We start from the raw sequence: 14905 nt of genomic DNA, 5'->3' as shown, positions 1-14905 counted from the left end.
TCAGTAGTATAAGATGTGACTGCTGGTTTACTGGCAAAGATCTGTGCAAATCAAAGTTCAACACTTGCACTGTTCGTTATAGCCCTCGTTACAAAGTCATTGCTGACATCTGTGAACAGAGGTGCTGTGCACATGACCTCAACAAACCCAGACCCATACTCTACCAGAGTGAAATATCCAGCTTCTCAATTTGTCTAAACAGCTCATCTGCTAGTCCAAGCTAAAAAAAAAATAAAAATGATATCAAGTGGCCTATAAAGTCTTTCTGTTCCTCGGCTGATCTCATGATTCATGGAATGACTCTGATCCCTTCATTGTGCTAAAGATGTATGCTCTTCTGCTTCATCATACTGTTATCTTCTTTATTCATAGATTTATTAGTGTTTTTTATTAACTTTGCAATACTTGTTTGAAACAGTATTGTTATGGTTCAGTGTTTATAAAGCAGCACCAGGCATACATAGGTGGTTCATAGATTACTACTAGGCTAACTACCCTTGAGGGCCATTTTAAGCCTAGCCAATTACCCCATGTGAGAATCCAACCCTACACCTTGTTTGTGTGAAGTAAACACCTTAACCATTATGCCAACCTCCCGCCTACCTTTCATTCCATGTCAGTCTGCCTAGATAATGGCTAACTGTTATTGAATAGCAGCTGTGGTGCTTTACCACTCTTTTGTCTACGCGTGATGTTTTGTATTTATGTATTAGACATACAGCAGTATCTTGTTTGCTCTAATCTGTCTCATCCTCCCATGACCATCAGGGCTGACTTTCCATTTGCTTCTATAGGTCCAATTATTCCCTGAGAGGTAAGAGTCCTGTGGTCCATTTTTTATTCACAGGATGAAAACCAGCTATGGAGAATGGTGCTAACATCTGCAAGAGCAGCATTTTTGTATTTTAAATTCCTGTACAAGCCCAGAAAGCAGCTCCAGAGCTCAGCATGCTTCCCCAAAATTTATCATGCCATGTAACCCCTCATGATTATCCAGCCCCCCCCAACACACACACACATCAAGCCTGCTGTACTGTGTGATCTCTGGTCTCCACTTGTGACTCTGCTGTGGGGCATTAACACCCCCCCCCCCCAACTTTGAGAGACAAGCTGACCAATCTGCTTTAGACCTCTCTTCCCCCCTGCCATATCCAGCAGGTGCCAGTACTGCTAATCAAACTTAGGTTACTAGGGTTGTAGTCAAGGATTTACTCCTGTGTCCTGTCAGATGTGTTAGAGCTACATCAGTGTTTTGTATGTATTGTAACTATATATGCCTCTAAGTGTGCTAAGCTAATATTGCACTATATAACTGTATACCTACAGATTGTAAAAAGAGTTGGTTGTAGGAACTATTAATATACATGTATGTATAATGTAACTATTATCTACCTGTTGGTTACTTGTCTGTTTGTATTGTTTAATATTACTGCTTTCTTGGCTTCTTGTGCTAAACAGGATGCTAAATCCGCTTGTTTTTTCTGCCTCAGCACATTTCCTGCTTATTTAATGTTGTAGTCCTTTTTTTCTTGCTGTAAAAAAAAATGAATTTATAAGCAGTCCAAACTTCACCTATGATGCTTGACCTCTACAATATGTTAACATCAAGTTTTTCTGTGTTAAGGGGCTGGAATGCTGTATTTGCAAGTTACAATTTAATATGGAACCATTAAAACTGTATTATTGCAAGCAGTTGTAATATTTAACTGTGAAAAGTAGTTTGCACTGTATAACTGGTGGATTACGGTATAATTTTTGTGAGGTAAACAATAAGAGACTTGGGCCCAATTCCAGAAAACATGATCTCAGTGTGACTTACTACTGTTTAAGCCTATTTAAACTTTATGCTGAAGTAAGTAACTTGAACCAAGAGCAAGTCTTTTGGAATCTGGCATCTTGTATTTTTCACTTTTTTGAAGACTACTAGTCTGTGAAGTTTGTGAACTTCACTAAGGGTTTCTTGCTTCTGTTTCTTACCTGGTACAAGTACACGCTTAGTGTGATTACACCAGGGGGGTAGATCCAGCACTAGGCGACTTAAGCAGTTGCCTAGGGCCCAGTGCTTGCTGAGGGCCCATCCACAATATTTAAGAAATTTCCAGCCTCATTGTATTGTTGCTTTACAAAATAAGTTTTCCTGCTCTCAGGTTCATGTCCAGGTACTTCACTGTACTGCTTGTTTATGAAAAAAAAATTCCCTGCTCTCAGCATAGTGTTACATTCTTAGTTACATCCATCTAATACAAGGCAGCATCCCATCCAGCGTGACTCCTCATGCAGAGTGAATGAGGCCCGAGATTTAATTTTCCCAATCTGGGCTTACAAAGTCAAATGAATGCTGGATTTTCTTTGTACAGGTTATTACAACAGGTTTGAAGTACCAGCAAGCCTTTTGTAAAATAAATGCTGGGTTTTCCTTGTACGGCAGCTGTGAAGTAACAGCGAGCCTTTTGTAAAACAAGTGCTGGATTTTCTTTGTATGGGTTGTTTCAGTAGCTTTGGAGTAATGTGTTTTTTTTTGTATAGATTTATTACAGCAGCTTTGGAGACTGAGTGAACCGTTTGTTACTGCAGGCGGAAATGGGCAGCAACACTGAAGAACATGTAAAAACTGAGTGAGGTACAAGATTTAGTTTTCACAATCTGGACATATATATTTGTGTGCGTGTGTGTGTTTAATGCTAATAATTTAATTATGAATACATTTTTGATTTAGCTTTTTAATTTTTTTGCAGGCACACAGATATGAAATGCACTGTCTGGGGTACACAAGTTTGTCTTGCACATAGTGGAGATGAAAATATGGATCTATTAAAGGACTGCTTCCTGTAGTATATGGTTTGATTCCCTCAGCCTTCATTTGTCTTCTATGACTCTCCAAATTACTTTACCAGACAGTACCTCTGAGCTGCTCCTGAAAAGGGGCACATGTCCAGTGGACTTATCCAGATTGTTAGCAAATGTGTTACACATTTTGAATTTTGAATTCCAGCATCCCTTCATGAAAATGTTAATTAGTGCTTCACTGTATGCCATTTGAGTATGAATCCCATCACGTTTCTTGTACTTTACTGGGTTGCCAGATGCATTTTCACAAATTGTGAGCTTTCAGTGTGAGTTTTTTGTTTTAGTTTGAAATTGTCTGTCAGTGGGTTTTTTCTGTAAAATTTGAAACAGATGTTCTCTAGTCCTCTCTCTCCTTCATTCTTACACATGGGTTCGGAGACGATCCTCTGCTCCGACTTGGCCTATTAGCAAGCTCAAAGTCTTCTGGTTGGCTCGTGGCTTGGTAGGTATCCCATGGTGCACCAGTATGATACCCAGATCTCGTTTACCACGTTGACGAGTTCAGATGTGCTTCTTCTTGGCCGTGGCTAAGTTTAACACATTTTGCTATTTTTTCTATGTTACAGCTTTACTTTTCAAGTTGTATAGCCTTTGCTAGTGTTTTACTGTTAGAGTTTTATTGTTAGAGTAGCTTTAGTCTTGTGAAGTAACTTTTTTCTTCTAATTAGTGAATTATTGTTGAGAACTGGTTGGCCATTGGCCTTGGTGTTCTCCTTGGTATCCTGTGTGCCAGTTTGTTCTGTTTGACGGGCGGTTTGCCCCTAGTTGTTGTTTGCTGTGCTAGATTAGCGTAGACACTTTGGTATTTCATAAGTTTGGTAATTAGTGCTTGCTGTTAAGGTGCGCGTTGCGCTCAATTTAACCTTCTGTATACAGTGTTCTTTAGTGTGCGGTGTTATTAGCTTGTTATTTTTACAGTAATCTGCCTAGTTTTTAGTCAGATATTTAGCTTTAGTTGACAAGGGTTCTTGATATTTCAACCCTTTTTCGTTCTACGTCATAGAATTTGTATAGAAGTCCTCTCAGTGGAATTTCTTTTTTGGCTGCTACTTTGTGTGTGTGTGTATGTGTGTGTGTGTGTGTGTGTGTGTGTGTGTGTGTGTGTGTGTGTGTGTGTGGTAAATTTGGTAGTTTTAGACTTTTACTGTTCTTCTTTCTAGATCTGTTTGAGTTAGAGGACCTAGATTTCTCTCTTTCTTCTCTACCCAGGGCTAGGCCCGTTTGAGTTAGAGGACCTAGTCCTCGTTGTGTGATTGTTAGTGCGGTACGGGCTAGGCCTGTTTAAGTTAGAGGACCTAGTCCTCTCTCTGTGTTTGGCTGTGCCTTTTTGCTGCATCTCAGTGCCATGTCTAAAGAGGCAAACTATCATAAACCCACAGGGTTTAAGAAATGCGTGAAATGCTCGCAGAAGATGTCGAATACCGATGGTCACAGTAACTGGGTGTATTGCCTCGGAGCCATCCATCTGCAAGAAACATGTTTGTTTTGCCATTATTTCAGTGCCAGGGTCTTACAAAAGTGGAAGAATAAACTAATATTAAAAGGTGGAGGAGGAGTGAATGGTAGACGTCACCCTAGAGGCAGGGGCGGACCGCAAAACCAGGGAGGTAGCAATTCGTTTCGAGGATAGCCCTATCAGAGCTTCTGATGTGGGGCCCGGCTGTGCTTCTCTGGAGCCGGTCTGGGGTCGCATTTTTTTGTATCCAGAAGCCTGGCTAAGCATCACCCGAGACAGATGGGTACAAAGAATTATCACCAGAGGTTACTGCATACCCTTTTCTATTCCACCTCATGTTCCCAAGAGGATCCCAAATGTTCCACCCAGTCACAGCGATCAAGCAAATGTAGAAGTGAACAAGTTTCTCGCAAATAGTCATCCAAACCATCCCTGCAGACCAGGTAGGATTCGGAACTTGCTCCAGATTCTTTTTATTGCTAAAGTGTACAGGAGACTGGAGGCCTATCTTGGACCTCAGCAAATTAAACAAATCCATAAAGGAGGACAGGTTCCGGATGGTGACACTGCGGTCTATACTCCCTCTATTAGGGAAAGACACTTGGATGTGCTCAATAGACCTCCAGGACGTGTACTACCACATAAAAATGGACAGAGCATCGAGGCACCATCTACGCTTCCGGCTGGGAGCCAGTCACTATCAGTTTCGTGCTCTGTCTTTTGGTCTCACCACAGCCCCCAGGGTGTTCAAGTGTATGGCAGTAGTGACAGCTCACCTGAGACGTCTAGGATTCCAGGTGTTTCCGTTTCTAGATGACTGGCTCCTGACCACCTCCACCAGGCATCTACTTCTTCAAACAAGAGGCTCCACTGTCCAACTTTGTGCCCAGTTGGGGATTACTATAAATTGGGAAAAGTCTGCCTTATCAGTCTCTCAATTTGTGACTTTTATAGGCACAGAAATAGTCACAGTCGCCATGTTGGCTTGTCTTCCAGCAGAAAGAGCACAGAATCTCATACAACAAGTCCTTTGTCTACTACCCCTCTGGAAAATCAAGGCAAAGGCAGTGCTGAAACTTCTTGGGACCATGGCCTCCACCATATTACTAGTCCCTCTTGCCAGACTACACATGTGGATTCTTCAATGGCTTCTATTGTCCCAGTGGTCCTTCCAACAGCTGCTTCTATCCCACCACATCCTTTTAACAGAGTCTTGCAAAAAGGACCTCCATTGGTGGATTCAACCCCAACCAGCTGACAACAGACACTCCATTCCTTCCTCGCCAACCCGTTGCTACTGTGACCACGGATGCCTCACAGATAGGGTGGGAGGGGGGCATTATCTAGGCAGGACTGTCCAAAGCACATGGCAAGATCACGAGGCCCACCTGCATATCAATGTCCTAGAGATGAGGGAAGTGCTTCTGGCATTGAAAGCACTCGGCGATCTTCTTCCTCTTGGCACGATAGCGATACAATCAGACACCATGTCGGTAGTATGGTATCTCAACAAACAAGATGGAACCAGATCATATCCACTCTGTCGAGAGGGTATTCGTGTTTGGAAATGGACAATATCTTCCCAGCGCTTTCTAGTGGCAATGCACATCCTGGGGACAACCAATGTGATAGCCAACTAACTCAGCTGGGCAATCTTGATGCCTCACGAGTGGTCTCTGAAACAGGAAATAGTGGAACCCATTTTCCGCAGATGGGGACAGCCTTGCTGCAATCATTTTGCCAGTCTGATCAACTCCAAATGCAGCAGCTACTTTTCCCTTATCCCCCCTCCAGAGGAGTCACCGAGAGACGCACTTGTTCACGATTGGCCCATGGGTCTCCTTTATGCTTTCCCCCCTCTTTCCTCTCATGTCCAAGGTGATTCAGAAAGCGAAACTGTTGGGAAGCAAATTGATTCTCATCACTTCTTACTGGCCTAGTCCGGTTTGGTTCCCCTTTCTCGGGCCTTATCTACTAGCAACCCATGGACTCTGGTCCCAGTGCCAGATCTATTCATGCACATGTCAGGCTCTCTTTATCCCAACCTCCACACCCTCAGTTTGACAACTTGGCGGCTCCAGTTCCATCCCTAGTCAGGCTTCATGATTTTTCACCCACTGTGACCCACATTCTTACATCTTCTCACAACCCCTCCACTAGAAAGTTATACACCAGCAAATGGAGAAGGTTTTCTATCTGGGCTGAGGCAAAGAATGTTGACCATTATATTGCATCCATTCCAGTGGTATTGGAATTCTTGTCTGAACTTTGCCACCAGGGTTCTGCTGCTGCAGCAGTTAGGGTGAAGTTGGCAGCAAAATCAAAATTTCATTTGGGTCAACAAGAGTCCAGTCTAATGTCACACAGATTGTGTAAAATCTTCCTTAAAGGTGGTACTTTGTTGAGACCTCCCTTTCAGGAACCGGTAGCTTCATGGGATCTAAACTTCGTCCTATCCAAATTAACGTCTCCACCCTTTGAACCAGCTCATTCGTGTTCTTTGAAGTTTCTGTCTTGGAAGACTGTTTCTGGTGGCAATTACATCTGCTAGACGAGTATCAGAGTTACAAGCATTGTCTATCAAGCCCCCTTATTTGATTTTTCACAAAGATAGAATATCTCTCCTTACAAATCCATCCTTTGTCCCCAAGGTGTGCTCTCATAACAACTTGAACCAAACGATAGAGTTTCCGGTGTTCTTCCCTTGTCATTCCAACGCAGAAGAATACAGATTCCATCAGTTGGATGTTCACAGACAATTACGATTCTATCTACACCGGACCAAGGAATTCAGGAAGTCAGACCAATTATTTGTTTCCTTCTCCGACTCCGGATTAGGTCTCCCAGTTTCCAAAGTGACTCTTTCGAAGTGGATTTTAAGTTGTATATCCTACTTTGATTCTTCCGATGGAAAACCTTTACCGTTCAAACTTAAGGCTCATTCTGCAAGATCCCAGTCTACTTCTGCAGCCTTTCAAGCCAGGGTTCCAATTGATAATATTTGTGCAGCAGCAGCATGGGCTACCCCTCACTCCTTTATTACTCATTACAAATTGGATTTGACCTCTACGGGTAGAGCCTCCTTTGGTTCCACGGTACTCAGGAGTATTTTTCCATGAGTCACCCAAGAATAAGGTGCAAGGGACGCTGTCCCATGTGTAAGAATGAAGGCGAGGTAGGACTAAAGAACATAAAGAAGTTATGTACTCACCATAACGTTCCATGTTTGTAGTCCATCTCACCCTTCATTCTTACGAACCCACCCTCCTACCCCCTTACTGGAAGGATCTGGAGACAGAAAATGTTTTTCTTAACAAGTGGAGACCTTATATTATTATTGTTCTTTCTGGATAGTTTTTGTTCCTTCTTTCTATAGTTAACAGCAAACACGATCTGGGGATTATACTGGTGCACCATGGGATACCTACCTAGACATGAGCCCAGTAGAAGACTTTGAGCTTGCTAATAGGCCGAGTCCCTGGCTCCGAACCCATGTGTAAGAATGAAGGGCGAGATGGACTACAAACATGGAACGTTATGGTGAGTGCAAAACTTCTTTTTTTAAATGAAATCCAACTCTCTGTGATAATTATAAAAGTAAAGAAGAAATAGTATAGGTACTGACAAGTTTGAGCAGTGCTTGTGATAATTTGTGATAGACAGCCAAGTAATTGGGTATTGGTATGGCTGAGGGAAGGGGTGGGTGATTCATAGGCCAGTTATCCCCTGTGAGATTCAAACCCTGTACCTTGTGTTTGTAAGGCAAACACCTTAACCATTAGGCCACCCTCCCAACTTGCATAGAGACCCATTTGTCTATGATCCAGCATTGTTGACTCTTGGTGTATGCTACACAGTACAGCATTATTACCATTCAAGTATGTTAGAATTGCACAGAGTGATGTCAAAAGGGATAGTCTGCAAATTGTTTTGCATTATTCATGTCACTAAAGAATTAATTCATCAGTAGGCCTTGATTGCATAATATGGTCTAAACATGTTGCATTTTAGTAATATATTTTTGCAGTACCTTATTTACAGCTTCCAGCAACTGCAAAAGGACTGACATTTGTCAGGTAATATAGTCTGCATTATTTGGACTGATCAGAGCAGTCTAATCTTTGGCATCCGTTATGTAGTCATTGGTCCATATTACTGTGATACAATTTTCTCTACAAGATTGGATTTTGAAGGATTTCTACATGCAGTTAAAAACTGTTATACTGGCAGTTATTGCAGAGGACTAAAGCTCTGACTTATTAATGATTTACCTGCTGTGTAACATTGAGCAAGTTAGTTAACCAGACAGTGCTTTGGAGCAGTTGGGAATACGGGTTAGGCTCCATAATGGCCTTCTGTACTGCATGCTTAGTAACTATGAACCTGTTGTTGTTTGCCAGCCATCCCCTATTGTATATCTGATCTAGTTTAGGAAATGCTATGACAATATCACAAGCACAGCATTTTCAATGCAACACAGGTAATTAATTATTTAAGGGCAGCAGGCACAGCATTTGTACGTGAAGAACTGAAATGCAAAATTTGCAGGCAGCAGCTTCTACAATGTAGAATTATTCAGATGACTTTTACTTCTGTGGAGATTGTGCATATTGACTTGGCATATGTTATCAGGTGAGTAATATTGCTTAAGCTGTCATAAATAATCTTCTATTTAAACTGTGCTACTCATGGCTGGATCTTACGGTGTGATGCTAGTGATCTTTATACAGTTTAATGTAGTTCATACAAACCTACCAATGAAGTGGATATAATTTATTTATTTCTTAAAAATAAGGGGTACCCACTGTCGTCAAAGTGGCTGTAACTACTGGTGTGGGTGGGGTTAGGGGCTGTTTGTGGATGAACGTACCTTAAGCTATTATCTGGTCACTTTTAAACCGCCTTTAATCTGGCTTTGAAAGTCTAGGGGCAAGATTTAGTAAAGCTACTAAGTGTACACAATATGTATTCAATAAAATTCTTATCACATTTTTGTGCTTTCTGGTTACTTAGAAAATTTGCATTAAGTGTACATGTGGTCTACATTTTGTGGTAACCTTTATGAATCCCTGTCAGTATTTAAAGTTGCAAAAATATCTGCAGGAAAACTAAAATTAGGAGGAAGAAGGTGTGAGTTTTCTCCGTGTTGTTTGTTCACTCAGATCAGTGTATACCTAGTGTAGGCTTTAGTGAATCTGGCCATAGTTTTTTGTGTGTGTTTGTGTGAATTAAGTAGGAATACTTTGGCTACTGTGTATTTGTTTGAAATAGATTGGAAATATGTACCTTTGGTCATTATTATTATTATAATTAATATTATTATTAATATTTTTGACACGCCTGAGAAGGATGGGATACTTCTAGATAAAAAGTATTGACCCTACTGAGCTGATAAGTTAAAAAGTAATTTAGTTGTTTCTTTGCAGGACTAGTGTGCATTTTTATAAAGCAAATTGGAATACTTCACTGTGGCCATTTTTTTATAACAGTCAGATGTGTTGTATCAAATAATAAAAAATGTTATAACAATAAGGAAAGTGACTCGGAGAACACACATGTATTATGCATGGTCCTAAGAAGTTATGCAGGGGACCCATGGTTTGAAAACAGCCCAGGGAGCAAGGTACACTTGATCCACCACTGGCTGGGTACATTTAAAATTAATTTCAGTTTCAATTCCTTTTCAGTGAATCTGAGCTTCAAAGGAAGATAAGTTTACTGTTCTCCCACAGTGTCTGTTTTTGGTGTCCAGCTGTATTGTTTTGTTTAGCAAATGGCCAGTAGTGTTTGATGTAAAAGTTGAAAGCAGCGTCAGTGGCACAACGGGTAGTACACTCACCATTAGTGCAGAAGTTTGTAGGCTCTCTTCCCACACCAGGTACAAGTATTGCTGGCAGTGCAGCATAGTGGGAGTGCAGCATAGTGGGGGTGCTACACTACTTGAGTGTGTTGTCCTTTGGATAAGACATTAAACTGAGGCCCCATCTTGCCTCAGTTGGTGGTAACTCAGGTGGATGAAGAAGATCCCATGGCACCTATCGAAAAGAATAAGGGGACTTCCCCATTGCCCTGGCCAAATTTCCTCTAGTGGTATAAATACCATCTCTGGTCTCTCCTGAAAAGAGGTTACTGGTGTAGTAGGTGTGAGAAAGGGGGTACTGCCACCCCAGCTATCTGGAATTTTGTAAATAATTGTATGTCATTTCTGAATATCAACATTATCTATATAGAAGTGTGACAAAGGGAAATCCTGCCAGCCCAATTTTGTAAATTGTATGCAGTTTCTGAATATCAACATGATTCATGTAAGATGCTTGTGTCACAACTGTATTAGAACTGTATGTTATGTGGTACAGAAATGTATGTTTGAAGAGGGTTTGTAAAGTACTGAGCTTAAAAATGTAACCGCAGTGTACCTTACTGGAAAAGAACAGAAATGTACATACACTATTGTAACTGTTTAAATGTATATATTTTAACAATGGAAGCTGGGACACAGGAGGTTAACTTCAGAAAAATAACTGAAATTAAATTACTTTGTGGCCACTTAATAAAAGGATGTATTCTTTCAGTTTCATTGCAGCAGAAGATGTAATGTCTGTGCTGAGAAGTTTTCTGTATAGTCTTGGAAGTGCTTTATTGTTTTATGACTTCCAGGAGCTGCAAAGATCTTAGGGAAAGTCCTTGTATTTTCACAGGTAGATACTAAATAATGCTAGCTTTCAGCAGTGGGCGGTTTACCTTGGATAGAGTCAGATGACAAGAAATGATGTTATTCTGCAAGCTATCCCAGCAGTAATACTTGAGATACTAATTTAAGAACTCTGAGATAGCATTCCGTCTTCTGTCTTTGACCTGATAATACCAGGTAACAGGATCTGTTGACCCCATCTGTCTTGCAGCTCTAATTAAGTAAGCGTACTATGGTACAGTGTAATTCTTTTAGATATACAGTAAACTCTTAGTTAACTGGAACTCGAGCAGTCAGCACTCTCAAGTAACCAGCAAAAAAAAATAGAAGAAATACAGTGCAAGTTTCATGTGTTGTTACACTGTCAGGTTTTCCCCTGCAGAAACGTACCTTGCATTTTTAGAGTTTTAAAAAGGAAGACAGGAATAAATTCCCTCTCGCCCCAACCTGAGAACAAGTCAAACCAAACAAGTAGTTTAGGGTACAGTATTAGTTAGGCCTATTTTAATAGTAACTCTCAAGCAACCAGAAACTACAGATGTAATGTGATCCTATCTCGCCTACATTCTCTACAGATGGGTTCGGAGCCGATCCTCGGCTCCGACTCGGCCGTTATACAATAGAACGCAGTCTGTTATTGGCTGAGTTACCTCGTATCCCAGGATGCACCACTACTGCTTCCCCAGATCTCGTTTGCCGCTTCTACAGCATAGACGTGGTCTCGGACTTGGCTGAGCTAAGTGCCCCTTAGTGAAGTTATTTCTGTCTAGTTTTTGCTAAAACTCACCCAAAAGCTGTTTTAACAGCTACTTGTTGTTTTGTGACTGTGTATTTTAGTTTTTTGTGGTAAAATAGTGTTTTTTTGTGGTAAGCGTTCCCGCTTAAGTTAGAGGGGCCTTGCCCTATCCTAGGCATTTTACTTCGAGTCTAGGCTGTTGTTTGTGGTAGTCTTTAAAGTTTAGTTTTTTGAAGTTAGTGTGTTGATTAGCCATGTCGAAGGAACATAGACCATCAGGGTTTAAAAAATGTTCAAAATGTAGTTATAAAATGTCCATTACGGACGACCATTCTTTGTGTGTTTACTGTCTGGGCCCGAAACACCTCCAGGAATCCTGTAGCGTTTGCCACGCTTTTTCCTCTCGCGTCCTCCAAGAGAGGAAAAATAAGTTGATTTTGAAAGGGCTTATTACCCCTTCCTTTGAGGAAGCCCTATCTTCTTCTTCTTCCCCTTCGAGGAAGAAAAATCTTGACTCCGACCAGCCCGTTGGATCCGGCAGCTAAAAAGTCACGGCAGGCTTCTCCGTCGGCTCCACGGACTTCGGAGCCGAGGGCGGAACGGTCTGCCTCGATGTCTCCAGCCTCGACTCCTCTGGCTTCGGAGTCGAGAGCTCGGGTGTCGAGAGGCAAGTCATCTCCATTGGCTCCACTGCCTTCGGAGCCGATGAGGGTTGCCCGCTCAGACTCTTCCCCTTCGGTGCCGAAGTCCCCATCGGCTCCGAGGAAAATTGCAGTAATAGTGGAATCTCCCTCGGCGCCGATACTTCTCGAACCCATACGGAGCCGGTCCCCCAGTCTTTCGGAGCCGGCAGAGAAGTCTACTCGGACCCGATCGGTCTCTTCTTGGTCGTCGAGGATGTCTGATTCGGATGTAGACAGGGTGCTTCAAAGGCTTTTTCAGTCTCTGGTCTTTGCAAAATTGATATCTGCTCCAGCCCAGTCGGCTCCGGAGCCGATTTCCCATCCTGCTATCTTGGTTCCTCCTCCAACAGCTTCGGCGCCTTTGGAGTCAGTGTTGGTGGAGCCGGTCGGGTCAGCTCCAACCCTAACTCCAACCCCGCCCTTCGGGTCGGGGTTCGGTACGTGGACCTCCTCTGTCGGCCCTGGGGGGGACGCTTCGGGACCGTTCCTTTCGGTTCCGAGTCTCCCTCTCGGTGCGTCGGCTGCGGGAGTTCCGACTGCTGTTGTGGCCTTGGGGGTTGAACCATCCCAGGACTCTGGGGGTCCCGCCTTCAAGGCCATGAGGAGTGCCTTGGCCAAATCCTCTCTGGCCACTTCTACCATCTCACCACCACCTTCCCTTGGCACGGAGACTGGCTTCTTTGCAATCCCCCTGTCTCATGACAGCGGAGCCCTTGGGCCTGAGGTTACTCCCATTGGGGGTTCTTCCTGGAGGTCCCTCCGAAACGCTTTCGGATGAACCTCCTAGGAAGAAACAGTGCAAGAGGAAGCACGTTGTCTCCCCTGATGAGTCTCTCACCTCAGATACCGACCTCGATGATGCGGAGGGGGTCCCCCAAGTCATCCTCGGATGATGTATCCTTTGCGGACATCTTGGAGATCCTTAAACAACGAGGCGACTGGCAGTCCAAACCCCCTTCTGCTGAGGAGTCTGTTTTCCTCAAGGCCTTCGGGGCTCAGCCCTCCGCCTCCTGGGTGTCTCCGCCCTTTGATAAGCTTCTGGATTTGATCTCTCGAAGGGCGTGGGAACACCTGGATTCTGTTGAACCGGTGCCAGCTCGCCCCAATAAATTCCTTTCGGCTCCCCCCGATAAGGATTTTCTTTCGAAAGGTGTGGCTGTAGATGCCTTGGTGGTGGCATCTGCCACCCAGCAAGATGTGGCAGAGGCTTCAACGTCCGTCCATCCTCCTAATAAGGAGTCTAGGAGCATGGATCGGTACGGGAAGCGCACCCTTGCTTCAGCGACCTTTACATTAAGGTCTCTGAACTACTTGACGCATTTCACAAGACTGCAGAGGGATCTGGTCAAGGAGCTTTCGGATACCCTCTCTGGTAACTTACCTGAGCAGTTGGCCCAAACGGTTAACTCCCAGTTGGCTACCCTGTCCTCGTTATCCAACTCGTCCATGAGGCTCATTTCTTATGCAGCGAAGGGCGAGCAGAAGCGGCGGGAACAGGTGTTGCTCTACGGAGACAAGCCTGGCTACGCCTGTGTCACTTTGAGGAGGCCTTTAAGTCTTCCTTTGCCGACGCCCCCTTTGAGGGGTCCTCACTGTTTGGACCCAAGGTAAAGGACACTTTGACTCACTGCGAACAGGAGGGTAAGACTTTAACTGCCGTAGAGGCCCGGTTTTCCACTCCCTTCAGACCTTATCCCAAGGCTCGAAGAGGAGGGAAAATGTGGTTCCATAAGTCTCAAAAGCCTTACTCGTCGCAGCAGAGCGATTCCCCTTCTAGAGGCAGAGGAGGGGGAAATTTTTCAGGGAGACGCCGTCCCAGAGGCGGCGGAGGCCCCCGCAACACTGGAGACTGCGAGTCCTTTCGTGGCTCCTCCTCCTTCCAGCATCCCTGAAGGAGTGCCCGACTGTGCAGCTCTGGAGCCAATCGAGGGTCGTTTTTCGAGGCACCTAAAGGCCTGGGCAAATATCACTCAGGACCAACGGGTGCTCCGAATCATCGCCGGAGGTTACACCATTCCCTTCTCTCAACCCCCCCCCACCATCCCAAAGAATCCCGGACCCGCCACCCAGTCAACGGGATCTTGCAGCCAGCGAAATATCGAAGCTGCTTCAAAAAGGAGTCATCCAACCTGTCCCCGCAGATCAGGCCGGATCAGGGACTTACTCAAGATTCTTTTTGGTACCAAAAAAGACCGGGGACTTGAGGCCCATTTTGGATCTCAGCAAGTTAAACCAATTAGTGAAAAAGTCCAAATTCCGGATGGTCACCTTGCAATCCATTCTCCCACTTTTGGAGAAAGGTGTTTGGATGTGCTCCATAGATCTCAAAGACGCATATTATCACATTCTGATAGATCAGGCGTCGAGGAGACACTTGCGCTTCACCCTAGGAGACAGTCATTTCCAGTTCCGTGCCCTGCCCTTTGGTCTCACCACAGCCCCCAGGGTGTTCACCAAATGTTTGGCGGTGGCGACTGCTCACCTGAGAAGTC

General features: G+C 43.9%; 1 protein-coding gene across 1 annotated transcript in view; it reads left to right on the top strand.

The window, feature by feature from the left end:
• The window catches only part of IL11RA (interleukin 11 receptor subunit alpha), a gene marked incomplete in the record, with an annotated part of 3068236 nt that overhangs the window by 1265354 nt on the left and 1787977 nt on the right, over positions 1-14905 (top strand). The window contains 1 exon segment of the mRNA XM_044077548.1: positions 2527-2620.

The sequence above is a fragment of the Protopterus annectens genome, chromosome 1.part1, assembly GCF_019279795.1.
Source record: "Protopterus annectens isolate FY-2018-M chromosome 1.part1, PAN1.0, whole genome shotgun sequence".
In the NCBI taxonomy this organism is placed as follows: domain Eukaryota; kingdom Metazoa; phylum Chordata; order Ceratodontiformes; family Protopteridae; genus Protopterus; species Protopterus annectens.
This window is presented reverse-complemented; position numbering and strand designations above follow the sequence as displayed.